The 15436-nt window shown below is 40.5% G+C and overlaps 1 protein-coding gene and 1 long non-coding RNA gene across 2 annotated transcripts in view; one reads left to right on the forward strand and one right to left on the reverse strand.

Annotated features, from left to right (window-relative positions):
• ANK3 (ankyrin 3) overlaps window positions 1–15436 on the reverse strand; it is a 329784-nt gene that overhangs the window by 189666 nt on the left and 124682 nt on the right. The gene's annotated exons all lie outside the window — the stretch shown is intronic.
• LOC115285439 overlaps window positions 1–15436 on the forward strand; it is a 119166-nt gene that overhangs the window by 85236 nt on the left and 18494 nt on the right. Inside the window, exon 3 of the long non-coding RNA XR_003905528.1 lies at window positions 3872–3999. This is a non-coding gene — a long non-coding RNA (uncharacterized LOC115285439). The remainder of the gene's footprint in view (window positions 1–3871; window positions 4000–15436) is intronic.

Below are 15436 nucleotides of genomic sequence, written 5' to 3' on the forward strand. Positions count from 1 at the left end.
GGGTACATGTGCTCCTATGCATCAGCATTTCTGTCTGTCTTGGGTAAATCCCCAGCAATACTATTGCTGGGTCATAAGGGAGTTCTATGGATAGTTTTTTGAGGAACCTCCACACTGTTTTCCAGAGCGGCTGCACCAGTTTACATTGCCACCAACAGTGTAGAAGGAGTGGTTGTATTCTAATAAAACTTTATTTACAAAATTGGGGGCACCTGGGTGGCTCAGTTGGTTAAGCATCTGACTTTGGTTCAGGTCAAGAACTCCTGGTTCATAGGTTCGAGCCCTATGTCAGTCGGACTCTGTGCTGACAGATCAGAGCCTGAAGCCTGCTTCGGATTCTATGTCTCCCTCTCTCTCTGCCCCTCCCCCACTCATGCTCTGTCTTTCTCTCTCTCTCTCTCAAAAATAAATAAACATTTTTCAAAAACTTTATTGGGGCACCAGGGTGGCTCAGTCAACTAAACATCCGACTTTGGCTCAGGTCATAATCTCATGGTTCATGGGTTTGAACCCTGCATCAGGCTCAGTGCTGACAGCTAGCTCAGAGCCTGGAGCCTGTCTTCAGATTCTGTGTCCCTTTCTCTCTGACCCTCCCCTGCTCACACTGTCTCTGTCTCTCAAAAATAAATTTAAAAAAACCATAAAAATACTTTATTTATAAAAACAGATGGTGGGCCAGATTTGGCCTAGGGGCTGACCCTGCTGTAGACTTATCTGCTATGGCTAAAGGTTTCAACTGTGCGTAACAGTTTACAAAAGATGAAGTAAAACTATATGCTGTGCATTGTGTATGCTCTGGTCTCCTTTTGCTGTAAATGAAAGCTGGCAGAAGGATACAAACATCCTGATTACTGTTTGTCTTGCTTATCTCCATCATGGGTCACGCCAGTGACCCAAGCATCACAGTGGATAAATTCTTGACCTGAGGCAGTAGGTGAAGGGTCAAGTTAGGTCTGTAGGAGACATGGTCTAACAGGAAGCTTACTGAGCCCAGAGTGGGATATGATGCTAAGACTTCACTCCTTCCCGGCAGGAGTTGCGGCTTAGTTGTGATTTCCCTTTAAAACTGTGCCCTTGCCTGGTTGAGAAGGACTTAATTAACCTCTATTACAAGTAGGCTAATTTTAGTGAGAGGAGGACTCTACTTCTAATTTTGCTCTCTTCCATATTCATGTCCTCTCTCATACAGTGATGCATAGATGTCAAAAGAGTGCCTTGAAATTCTAACTCCCACATTTTTCTACACCTATCCACCCCTTCCTAGAGGAATATTTTATATTTCTATAGCACCCAGAAAGTGTTGTAAAGGGCTTACCCTTTGTAATTTCATTTTACCTTGATAACACTTTATTGAAATAAAATAACTAACCCTATTTGACAGATAAATAAAATAGGGAATGGAATTGGTCAGTAATTTGTATATCAAAAGACAAAGAATTAGAGGCAGAATCAGGATGGTAATTCAGTTTTCTAGACCCTTGTGCAGTGGTATTTTTCAGTCAGAGATTATAATGCCTCCATCTCACTATTGCTTCTCCTTTGTCAAAGGAAGCCTCAGAGTGAAATACATACTTTTGCATTCCTGAATCTGGTAGTGACTGCTTCTGTCAATTTGGAACAAATCTAAATGAAAGTGGTACTTTTGCACCACTCAATGGGACATTTATATTCTGATTCATCAGATAACCAATAAAAATGTTTTATGCCCTACTATGCAGAAGACCCAGTGCTGCATCTCCATTACATAAGTGGGCAACAAAATTATGGAATCCCAACATATCATAAGAGCCTAGTGGTATTAGAGATGAAAATGCTTATTTAAGAGAACCCTCATTTGCTGCTTGTGAAATGTAAATTTACACATGTTTTCTGGGATGCAATTTGGCAGTATATATGAAAATATATATTACCACAGATTTAAAACCACAGATACAAGGCAGGGGTTGGCTGCCATAGTGGAAAGGGCAGGAGTGTTTGGAAAGACCCAGTCCTGATGCCTAGGCATTCTCCCTAAGACTGAAGCTGATACAGAATGAAAGAACCCTCAGTCCCAGCAGAAGGCTCGCATAGAGTAACAAGCAACAGTAGTCAGCTGCGGAGGTTGGACAGGAGCTTTTCGAGAGATAGCCTCATGCTTCAGGTGTGCAGGGAGAGCTGAGGAAGAAACACCAACACCACACAAAACAAAACCCCAGCCATCACCCTGAGCATAAGGCAGTGCAGCCCTCTTTTAGAGGAAGTTGAAGCCTGTGATACACTCAAGACAAAATATAAACTCAGCTAACTGGATTAGATTCAAACTTCCACATTTATAGCCTGACAAAGATGTGCCCATATTCAAATATACTATTGATCTCAGTCTCTCCTGCATTCTATCTAGTGGAACAGTGAGCTACAGGCATCAACAGTTAGGGGATTTCACCAAAGATAGGGATTTCTGTCAAGTGGAAATCCTTGTTAAGAAAAACCACAATATAAGAAACAATTCCTCTGATGGGCTCATCACCAGACTTCACACAGCGGAGGAAAGCATCAGTGAACTTAAAAATATGTCAGCATAAATGATCCAAACAGAAAGAAAAGGAGAGTGGAAAAGGAAATGACTGGAGTTGAATGAGGAGAAGAGAGAAGATGGGGCAGAAGATATACTTGAAGAGACAATGGTCAAGAATTATCTCAAAATAATGAAGTGAATGAAGCCGCATATTCAAGAAGCTTGGAGAACACCGAGGAAGATAAACTATAAGCCAGCATATATCACAATTAGACACACCAGTCTAATTGCTGAAAATAAAAGATAAAGGAAAAATCGTGAAGGTAACCAGAAGGAAAAAGGACACATTTCATATAGAGAACAAAAACAATAGTTACAGCCTCAGAAATTATGCAGTGCTGAAAATACAGGGGGCATCTTTGTTTTTTTAAATTTTTAAAAAATAGTTTATTTTCAAATTGGTTTCCGTATAATACCCAGTGCTCCCCACCATGACCATCACTCCCTTCCCTCCCTCCCGCTCCCCCTTCAGTCCATGGTTTGTTTTCAGTATTCTATAGTCTCTCATGATTTGTCTCCCTCTGGGGAGAGTGAGGGACACAGGGGGCATCTTTAAATACTGGAAAATAAGCACCTATCAAATGAGAGTTCTATTCCCAGCCAAAATATCTTTAAAAAATTAAGGTGAAATAAAGACTTTTTAGGATAAATAGAAGCTGGGAGTCCTCATTACCAGCAGACTTGCAATACAAAAAAGTTCATCAGGCAGTAGTTATATGATACCAGACAGACGCTTAGACCCACACAGAGAAATACAGAAACGGCAAGACTGAAGGGAACTATAAAAGATAATTGATTATCTAAAGCAGGAACAGTAACAACAAACTAGGAGCTCTACAATATGTGAAAAGGTAAATGAGAACAATCCTGTTCTCATATGTGTAAAATGCTATAACTCTGAAGGTAGATTGTGATAAATCAGTAACATACAAAATGAAATATTACTAAATAAAAATGTGCTCTCACATTTAAGTATAAAATACATACATTCTAGAAAAGCTGTAGAGATGTTGACCCCAATGTTCATAATCTCCCCCTCAGTGCTGAGATTCTAGATGATTATTTGTTTTTTTCACACTTTTCTAATACAAAAATAAGGATTAATCTTTACTGTGTTTCCTAAACTATAAAAATGTCCTAGAAATGCAAAGATTTTTCATAATGAGTTTAGGGAGTGGGGAATTCTAACATTATTTCAATTTTATTCACTGGAAATGAGACCAGGCCATAATCCTCACTCTTCTATGCATACTTTCTTGATATATGATGTTAGGAATATGCTGTGTCCTCTACCAATATTAATGTTTTCATCTGCAGAATGGACATAAAACCTCCAGTGCCTCCATCACAGGACGGCCAAGAGCAGGTACGAGATAATTCACGCCTCCGGGAGGAAGGAAACTCACAGGTACTCCATCCAACCCACGCACCAACTCTAGAAACAGGTACTATCTATTTTTTTTTTTTTTTACAGATGAGAAAACTAGAACAAAAAAATCAAAATAGCTTTCCAAAGCCCTAATTTGCTACCCCAAAGTTTATGGTTTTTTCACTAGACTAGGCCATGCTGTCCCTGAACTTCTAAACAGTACAGATCTAGAACTGATTCTTGGTCGAGCACTCCTGCAGCACCTCGTAGTGTGCCCACAGATACAGAGAGCACTGTGGTCCAGTACTCCAGCAGCGAAGAGCTAATACTCTGGAGCCGGACTGCTTAGCTTCTAATCTCAGATCAGCCCCACACTAGCTGATCTTAAGCATGTTTATTTAATTTCTCTGTATCACAGATTTGTTTGTATCTATAAAATTAGGCCAATAATAGTATCTAATATAGACTTGTCATGAGGATGGAGTTAAAAAGGGTAGTCTTTTTAAATTTATTTATTTTTGAGAGAGAAAGAGAGAGAGAGATAGAGCACCAGTCTGCACAGAGCCCAGTGTGGGGCTTGAACTCACGAACTGTGAGATCATGAACTGAGCTGGTCCAGAGTCAGATGCTTAGCCAACTGAGCCACCCAGGTGCTGCAGGGTAGTCTTATTTAAAAAAATGTATTATTTATTTAGTTATTTATTTTCAGGTGTGGAACATAATGTGAGGCTCGATCCTATGACTCTGGGATCATGACCTGAACCACAGTTAAGAGATGGAGCCACAATTAAGGGCGGCTTAATTGACTAAGCCACCCAGGCACACCAATGAGGGTAGTCTTAACAATGTTTCTTGGCATTTAGTAAGCATTATAAAGTGCTAGATATTACTATTCTTTTTATTATTCATCATATGGACATTTAAAAATGGATGACATGACTACATCTCACATGGCAGTGAACGCTAAGAAGGTGCTAAAGGGACAGTTCTTAGGACCTGTGCAAGGGGTGTTGGGGATGGACAGGTCTTCTCAGCACAGCTTAGCCTGTGAAAACCTCAGATGGGGTGTGTCTGGGGTAAGTAGCAGCAGGGGTGGGGGAGGAAGGGGCACAGCAGCGGTTGTTAGAACACTATATACATGACAGAACATGATACAAACATGGGAAGCAATACTTTTTTTTTTTTTTTAACTTCCAGGGACTTGGAAGAAACATGTACCTTTCTTGGGAAATGGTGGAATTGCTGGCTTTTTTCTTTCTTCTCAGCTGTTTCTGAAAAGCCTGGCTGAGGTAGTAGCCAAGTGTCTTTATGAAATTGTCACCAAAGCCAGATTGTTCCCACAATTTCTGGAAGTGAAATCAAGGCCCCTTCCTACCTTGTGATAAATTGTAGACTTTTCATTCCATTTAAATATATAAAGGGCAGTAGACTTTTGATCCCTGGTCCCCTCTCATCTCTCTCGTTTTCTTTAAATATGTTTGGGAGGTTCTCACTAAGTAGGAGAGTAGGTGGGAGATAGTACTCACAATCTTTCAGATAATGAAAAGTTAAACAATATGACTATTTTAGTTTAGTTCCTTGGTATGGTCCCAACCAAATATAAACTCTAAAACAAATATTCAATTGAGAGGGAACCTGACATCTTTTGCTAATTCTTCCACTTGTTACTACTATGGTTTTAAAAAAGTTTGTCAAAGTAGCATTTAAAACATACAATATTTGAAGATCTGTATGTGTTCTCTTTCACTATCCCTAGTGTAGGTAGAAACAGAAAAATGATTAGTAAGTAGGTTCACAGGATGAGCACTGGGAAGACACGTATGCACGGCCGACTGGCGGTCTCATCTACCTCATAGATATTTATCTTTTGGAAAGTCTTACCACCTCTTAGAGCAAGGCTGGAGGAGATCAGAGTATGCCACCCCACAATATGCCACAGGGACACAAATACAGTTTTGAGTTTTTTGTCTAACAGCAGGGCACAGATTTACCTTTGGGAAGGTCTTTCTCTCTCCAGCCAGAAGGCGTTTCTCTTAATCCCTCATCAGTGGAGAACGCTCGCAGGGGGATCTGCATAACTGATCAACCCTTAGCTTCTGTTAGTTTCCCCACTATACACTTACCTTTCCCAAATTTATCACCATTTAGAAGCTGAAATCCCTTTCCTTTGTCTTCTGGCTTCTCCACACATGTATCACCCTTTGTTAAAATGGCATGTAAATCCTTGGGGTCTAACTGCCTCTTTGGGCCTTCATTTCTTTTCTATGAAAGCCTCATCAGACTTTCTCCTATTTATCTGTCTTTTGTTAGTTTAATTTGCAAGACCTCAGGAATTAAACCTAAGAGAATAGAGGAAAAAGTTTGTTTCTTCTACCACAAAGTCGTATCTGCCAATATATGTTTGGGAAGTAATATTTAATAGTTATACAGATTTTGATACAATGTAGAAAATACATAAAATTCAATTCCTATTCACTTTCATTTTCTTGGAGAATATAGAAACAGGTTCTTTTCCTATCAATTTTTATTGTTTTCCTCCTCAAGTCTTCTCTGATAGTTTATTTTTATAACAGGCTTATTGGGATACAATTCATATATGACAAAATTGGCCATTTGAAGGTATACAATTAAGTGGTTTTTCACATATTCACAGAATTGTGTAACATCAATATCTATTTCATCATCCCCAGAAGAACCCCCCCCCCATTAAGCAGTTCCCTCCCGTTCTTCTGTCTACCCTCCAGCCACTGGTGATCACTATTCTACTTTCTGTCTCAATGGTTTGTCTAAACAGTTAATACACATGGAACCAAACAACACATGGCCTTTTGTGTCTAGCTTCTTTGGCTTAGCATCCTGTTTTCAAGGATCGTCCATATTGTAGTATATATCAGTACCTCGTTTCTTTTTATGAGAATACCTAATTTTTAATGCCTTAAGAAATCCATAAAATACATGCAAAGAATGCTTTCAGTGATAAGGACCTGAGGTTTCCAGTAAAATTTCAAATAACGGAATATAAGATGATACTCCATCCTTCACAGTCTGACACAGAGTAGGGCTTTTCTTTAAAAAATTCAAACTTAGATGGTCTATTATTAACAATATAAATATAAAGTGAACTCAACCTTTCTCTGCACTACACCAGTTATTATTAAGATGACTGGCATTGTTAGTTAAAGCCCATTTTCCTCTGACTTCATAAAGTTTTCCTTTTAGGCAGTCTTTTTCTCTTCTCCAGTTTTACTAACTGCTGGCTTATTCTACAGCAACTTTTCTCTTTCTGTGCTCTCTGGATAAGGAGATTAAGTCCACACAGGTCTTGCTGAGAGTGACACGCCCACCTCACATTTCCCACAGAGACTGACCAGATCACATGGGATTAGACACTGGGAGGTGCTGGGCTTCCCAGGGGCAGCAGCAAATGCTTGGATGTTTGATGTCTGCTGTGAAACCAGGCTCTGACTATTTGGTTCTGTTCTGCTCTAAAAACCTCAAGCAATTTATTTATGTTCTTTTAAGGATAATATGAAGCTGTGTATCGTGAATACCGTTAGAAGTTTCACGATTAATAGCAGATCTCTCACCAACAATTTAGATAAGGCTCTGCCAAGTCTCACCAGCTCCCCCTCTCCTTTTGTTTAACATTTTGATTATTCATTCTTCTGTTAATGGACACTTGGGTTCCTTACACTTTGTATCTATTGCAGATAATGCTACTACAAACATGGGTGTTTAAATATATCAGGACTCTGTTTTTAATTCTTTTGTACATGTACCCAGGAATGGTCCTACTGGCCCATAGGGTAACTCTGTACTTAATATTTTGAGTAACTTCCAAAAACTTCCATAGTGGCTGCACCATTTTACATTCGCACAAAGAACAAGGGTTCTGGTTTCTCTAAAGTCTTACCAACACTAGTTCTCTCTGTCTCTGTCTCTGTCTCTGTCTCTGTCTCTATCTCTTTCTCTTTTGATAGCAGTCATCCTAATGGGTATTCAATGTGTACTTTTAAGATATATCTTTCAGGATGCATTTCAGAGTTGCCATAAGTCTATAAACAATGATGAATTTTGACCACTGAAAGCCTTTTTATCCTATAAGAATTTGATAGAAAAAAGAATTCAGCTAAAAAAAATTGAAACCTCTTGATTTAGACCAGACATATCTTTGCTTTGCAGAACAAATGTAATTAAAATTAAAAAAAGGTCTGAATTCTTAGGCTCTTATTTTTGCTGGTTCTATGAGATATATCTCATTTAATGTCTACAACAATTCATGAAATAGATGCTGCTGGTTCAAATTCTTGGGTGAGTAAGGTGAAGCTGAAAGGGGCCTCAAGTCACACAGTGTAAAAAATGCCTGAGCTGGGATTAACCTAAATTATCTGATTCTAAAAACTGTGCTGGCCTTTTCCAGTGGATCACAAAGGAGAAAATATATCCAGATACTGAGTCTCCTCTTAAACTTTGGCAAGCATCAGCTGTAGCTCTGCATCTAAGTAGCATAGTCCCCATACTGAAAATGCGGCCAGTGTATAAGTTCCAACCAAAAGGAAACAGCATATCTCATAGCTAATACAAATCTACAAAATCTAAAAGGCTGGTTAGTTCAGCTCTATCATTTTAAATAAGAACTCATGGCTTTCAGAGTTCTTTAAAGGTGCACTATTAGTACTCATTCAAAAGTAGCCTGCTTTGTATTATAGTAAAGAAAGCCCCTCCTAGGCTTGAGATATCTGGGTAGAGAGGCATATAGTAGTTGAACTGAATGGGGTATCAAAAATTCAATTACAGGGGCACGTGGGTGGCTCAGTCAGTTAAATGTTTGACTTCGGCTTAGGCCATGATCTCACGGTTCGTGGGTTCGAGTCCAGCGTCAGGTTCTGTGCTGACAGCTCAGAGCCTGGAGCCTATTTCAGATTCTGTGTTTCCCTCTCTCTGCCCCTCCCCCATTTATGCTCTGTCTCTTTCTGTTTCAAAAATAAATAAACTATTAAAAATTTTTTAAAGTTCAATTACAAAGTAATCGACTGCTTCCTATACATTGAGGAAAGCTGTTTGAAAATTTTGTAATTCTTTAACATTAAAATGAGTTAATCTAGCAATATTAGATATCCTGTAGTGCCTCTAATAAATGAAGTCCATCTCTTTTTCTAACACTATAGTATCCAAAATTCTTAAAAAAAATATTAAGGGACTTTATAATGACACATTTGCCACATTTCTCTATCATTTCTGATAAATCTAGAATAAAATTCATTTATTTTTGTGGTAAATAATTTTCTTTACCATCCAAAAAGTAAATCATCTTACAGGCTTCTAAGATGTCAGTTAACTTGAAATTGTTAGTTTCTCAGGTATTCCGCCCTCATTTGGTCTTTGGAGAAACCAGATCCTTGCTTGGATAAATTAGATCCCTGCAGAAGTTTCAACCATGTTAAGGACTGAAAACAAGGTCTTTGAAGTTTTTAAAGAAATTCAATTGGAAAAGAAGTAGTCCTGGTGTACATGGCCTTATCCGTGTGGAGCACTTGTCCTGGGATGGTGCTGCTCTCAAGGGACCAAGGAGACCCCAGCCACTCAGGGACCAATACCACATCCCCTCAGCAGCCACCCAGGCTCTGCGGGTGCCAGCTGATGATCATGCATGAGGCATATTAAAACGGGGCAGGTCTGGATCCACATCCCTGTTATTTTATTTTACTCTTGGTAGGATCTGGGACAAATGATGTTGTGGGATCTCAGTTTGCTCATCTATTCTTAAGGTCTCAAATGATGTACTTTACATAAAAAAGCACTTTGTAAACTGCACATATGATGTAAATTCAAGATTACTTTATTAAAGTGTTATAAAAAGAGTGATTATAAGCCAATGAGTTTTTAAGACTTCTTTGGCTCAACTTTGGACAATTTTTTCAACTTTGGACAAGATTTTCATAGCACGGCCTCAGCCTGTATTTTCTTACTCTGCCTGATCAGAAGAATCACCCAAAGAATTTGTTAGAAACACAGATTGCAAAGCCCTATCCCAAAGGTACTAACTCCGAATCTGAGGGAACAGGATGCTGCTGGCCAGCTGGAGAAACTGGCTGTAAGGCTCTGGCTTGGAGACAATGAAAAAGTGGGTTTTAATTTTCAAACCCAGAGGAACTCGCTCCTTGTAGAGACAAGCTCGCCTTGTAGTTCTTCCTACCAGAAAATGGATATTATACCTTTTTGTCCAAAAGCCATTAAGTTTCTAAATATCAACAGTTCATTTTAAACCATGATCTTTCAGGATTCAAAAATGCAGAAGTGACAGAGGTAAATAAAATGTGGGGCAGATGTGAACGTATTGTATTTTAGAATGAAGTTGATGATCTGTTAGTTTTTAGGTTGGCTCATCTTTCATTTTAAATGTTCTCAATTGTGTAATGGGATTTCCTAGTAAATTAAAGAAAAAACCTTTAAACTTCTTTTAAAAAATGTATTTAATTCACTTTGCAACTCTGGCACAGGCAAGAACAAATCGCCATCTGAGACAAGAGAGACTGCTGTCGGTTCTAATTCTCCTGCGATGACTCTGGATTCAGTACAAAGCCCAGTACATGTGGCCTCCAGTGTTAGAATAGCATGAAGTGCATAGTCTGAGTGTAATTTTTTAAAAATTGGATTTGACTTTATTTACCGTTTCTTAGCCCAAGCCCCACCACCTTAAAGCTGTGGGACTTTGTACAACTTATTTAACTGCTTGCTTTCCAGTGTAAAATGGAAATCGTATGCACACCTCACAGGCTTACTGTGAGGAATAAATAAAATCATATATAGGAAGCTTATTATAGTACTTCATACCTAGTAATAAATTAAAGCTGTTACCTAAGTTAGTTTGAACTTTGTATAAGTTTTGTCCACTTCATATTTGAAAGTCTTAGTACTAAGAGCTGAAAAGAACCTTAAGGTCTTCCAGCCCATTTACCCTTAAGGGTACGTCACTAGGAGAAACTCAATGCTCTGATGGAACGTGAGCTTCAGGGCTCTTTTTCTCCATCCTGGGATATCCCATCTCTCTACCTTCGCTGTAAAGAGATGTTTGAACCACATGTTTCCTGTGGCACCGTTGGCTCTTTGCATGGGTCTGTCCCCATTGAAGAAGGTTTAGCCATCCTGGTCCTGTCTCATTACATTCCAGCCTTGATGACAACCAAAAATGCCTCTGCAAATTTCTAAATCTTCATGGAGAAGGATGATCCTCCTTCTCCCACTGAGAAACTGTGAATGTAGGAGGACTCTAGCGAAGTCACCTCTGAGGAGAGGCATATCAGACCAGGGGTTGGAAAAGCTTCTTGAGCACAGTTCTTTTCCCTATGTGACTGGAGCCCGCCACAACTCACAGCCAAGCGTCCTCATCTCCCCTTCATCACGTATGTCCTAACACACCTTAAACACCACTGCCACCATCCCATTTCTCCATGTAAGGTCCTGCAATGGATTGTAGACACAGAGATCGGAATGGTGGTTATCAGAGGCTGGGGGGTTGTGATTTACAGAGATGTTGCTTTAAGGCACAAACTTGCAACTAGTAGATGAATGAGTTCTGGAGAGCTAATGCACAGCCTGGTGATTATGGTCAACAAACCTGTCTGTTTCTAGTCTCATTTCACATTGGCAAGTGGGCTTCCACCTCCATTTCTTAGGCTTGATTCTAATCCCTGTATTTCCAGCACAACTTAGCGCTTCAGTTTTTTTCTATGCTAGCCCATGCTGATCTCCTACCTGAACCTGTTTTCTTAAACCTCCTGCATTGACTTGGGAGACAGCCAGTAAATGACTGTTCATGCTTCTCAAGTTCACCCCTTTGCAAACTTCAGTTCTGCCTAGCCCTAAGTTCCTGCCTCTAGCTGCCCCTTCATCCTTCCTGCACATTCTTCAACCCACCAGAGGAAGAAGGGAAAGATTTTGTCACGGAAGAACTACAGTGCTCAGGAGCAGTCCAGGGTGTATTTGAGGGCTGATCCAAATGCACTATCTGATGACAGTGTGGACAGCGTTCTGAATGTTCAGCAGAGGGACACAGGAGCCCTTCACTGTCTGCACTCACTGGAGGAAATGAAAATTCTATAGCTGATGAATAATTCTCTTTTAAAGTGCAAATGAATAAAGGGAGCTCTGCCAACTCCTACCTTAATAGAACTTTATTTCACGGAATTTCAAAATAGGATTTATTCGGGTCATTTAAAACGTTCTCAGAGCCACAATTCCAGAGCAGCGCTGCAGGAAGCAGGCACAAGTCCAAAGAGGAAAACTGACACAAAGAGAAACATGGACCTTCCAATTTTTATGATCTAATTAGAATTCTTACTGTCTCAAACAATGTCATAGTAATCCTTTCTCAAACAATTAAAGTTTGGCCTTCTCATGCTGATAAACTCCACTGCAGGGTAAATCCACCATTCTGGGAAGCAAGATTTCTGACTACCTCTAGGAATACCCTCAAGAGCTGCCATGATACCCACTGCTTGGCATACATCGTGCTTTACAGATGAATGTGGTTACAGTGATGGGCTCCTCCCAGATGAAAACAGTAATGACAACCTCCAACATGACTAGGATCCTTGCCCACGTGTTGTGGGTCAAGCACTATACAAAGCAATGCATAATGGACTATCTCATTCATGCACTGGGTACTATTATTGGACCCATTTTATGGATGGGAAAGATGAAGCATGACTAACATACCCAAGAGCACACAAAGCCAGCCACTGTGCTGGTATGGGACCCCCGCAATCTGGCTGAGGTGTTGTTTACTGTGACACTGAACTATACCTGCTCTCTGTTGGGAAAGGAGAAGGTGGCTTCCTCCACCATCAGATAGGGTGGTTGGGCAGACAAGAAAGGCTTGTGACTGAAAGGCTGTCACCCGGCTGCCAGGAAAACTGCAGGCCCTGTCGTGAGAGTTGCCGTGGACCGTGTCAGGACTGACGATGCAGTCAGAACCAGAGCCAGGGGTGCAGCACAAGTCCGAGGACTCTGCTGCAGCTACAACTTACGAACATCGCCTCTTTAGAAGAGAACACACACCTCATGCCACACACCAAGATGTCGGTGAGTTCCAATGTACTAGTGACTTAAGATAAAAATGTTCCTCTGAGAAATTATATAGGATGGGCTCCTGGCTGGCTCAGTCAGAAGAGCATGCGACTCTTGAATTGGGGATCTAAATTCAAGCCCCATGTTGCGTGTAGAGATTATTTAGAAGTAAAATCTTTAAATAAATAATAAAATAAAAAGTTATATAGGAGATTCTCCTTTGATGTGTCAGTCAGGAAGTGAAATAAAAAAGGCAGAAGGGAGATTGCACAGTGTGCTAGGAGAGACTCTCTGGAAAAGGAGTATCTCCCACCACTCTGTCCTTGGCTTGTTGGTTTTATTCCTCCTGATGTGTTAATGTCACCATGGCAACAATATTATGGTTGACGCAGTAGCCACATGGCCACTTTCCCATAACTCACATTCCCTTGCTAATGCTTCCAAATCCCCATTTTCATTTCAAATGTGGTTTACATAACCCATTTCTTAAAAAGCTTTTGTCTTTAATGCTGCTTAGCCTGTCCTAGGATACAAATCTAATTTTCTCTATCTTTGAAAATATGTATCAATATGGGGCACCTGTGTGGCTCAATCAGTTAAGCATCTGCCTTTGGCTCAGGTCATGATCTCACAACTTGTGGGTTTGAGTCCTGCACTGGGCTCTGTGCTGACAGCTCAGAGCCTGGAGCTTCCTTCCAATTCTGTGTGTGTGTGTCTCTCTCTCTGCCCTTCTCCCACTTGTGATCTCTCTCTCTCAAAAATAAATAAAACAAAAAAACAAACAAAAAAAGAAAATATAAATCAATAAAAATGAACATGCTTGTGTGTGTGTGTGTGTGTGTGTGTGTGTGTGTGAAAAGAGTTAACAGGACTGTTTTGGGTGATTTTTCTTTTCTTTTATTTGCTTTAGTGTAGTTTTTTTTTAAGATTATTTATTTTGAGTGAGAGAAAGAGAGAGGAAGGGAGGGAGGGAGGGGGAGAGGAGAGAGAGAGAGAGATAGAGAATCCCAAGCAGGCTCCATGCTGTCAGCACAGGGCTCAATATGAGGCTCGATCCCAAGGCCCATGAGATCATGACCTGAGCTGAAATCGAGTTGGACGCTTAACCCATTGAGCCACCCAGGCACCTCTATTGCATTTTACCTTAAAAAGAAATTATATAACGCAGGGAAAATATATTAAAAGTGTATTTGCGTTGGCACCTCCACCTGAAGCAGAGTCTCCAGTAGTGCCGCATCCCTGTCAAACCGTTACAAGGGTCACACTCTTACTGATGTGATGCTCACTGCTTCTCTGTATAGTGGCTGACGTCTCTTCTTGCGCCCTCTGAGGGTGGCCTTGATGGGGACCTGATAGTCTAGAACCCGAGGCTCTGTTCAAAACACTCTTAATTGAACAAAGCTTGGCAGCAGCCTCGGGTGACTGGACCTTTATTCTAGCCTTGTCTTCCAAAGTCTCTACACTGTCGAATAACGAGTCTTCTGCTGCTCAAATAAACCTGCCCCTCAGCACCTGACGTTCAAACTGTGCGTCTGGTACACTTGCTTAAAATCTTGCTATTAGAATCCTGTGGCATTCCCATCTCCCTTAATGTGGCTGATGTCAGTTTGGGAAGCAGCTCCCTCAGGCCAAGTGAGGTTCAGCCTGAAATTATGAGACAGGAGAGGATGGGGCTTGAAGAAAGGGGGTTTCCATAGGGGCCGGCTGCCTGGGGGTAGTGGACACAGATGCCTGATGTTATTTGTTTATTCAGTCTTGAATTCAATCAATAGATACGGAGTCTTTCCCAGTACCAAGTGCTGGACCATACCCTAGGGATTCCAAAATGTGTAATAATACATAGATGCGTCTTTGATGAATTCAAAGTCTTGCAAGTGCAGCGAATAGGACGTGGGAGTTGTATTTCATCACACCCCTACTTCAGCCTGTGTAGGACTGTTGAGATAATACATGTCAAACGCTTAACAAAGGAGCTGAAACTTAGTAAATACTCCATAAATTATAACTATTTTGAAAATCGCTATTACTATAAATTTCACTTATAGAAGAAAGGAAGAAAATGAACATCTACTGAGCCCTTATTCTATAACCAGCAGAGTCCCACATGGTTTCACATTGTAGCCCTCTGGCTGAGTGAGATGCAGCTCTATGCCAAGGCACCATTTCATCAAAGGTAGATAAAGGACTGTCAGGCAGGAAAAAAGAAAAAAGGAAAAAAAAAGGTCCTGCCCTCTTACAGTACAACGAGGAATGGTGCTCTGAAATAAGCCTACCTCTCCTAAAAAATCGACATGGCAAGAAATAGGTTCTCTGTTGTGAAGTCCTTCGCTGAAGATGGAAAAGATTAACCTCATGGTAAAATGATTATCGCAGAGCTCAGGACCTGGGGAGTACTGAGAAGAGGATGTCTACTAGGTGAGGAGAGGGTGCCACGGGGAGGAGCT

The sequence above is a fragment of the Suricata suricatta genome, chromosome 2 (assembly GCF_006229205.1).
Source record: "Suricata suricatta isolate VVHF042 chromosome 2, meerkat_22Aug2017_6uvM2_HiC, whole genome shotgun sequence".
Classification (NCBI taxonomy): domain Eukaryota; kingdom Metazoa; phylum Chordata; class Mammalia; order Carnivora; family Herpestidae; genus Suricata; species Suricata suricatta.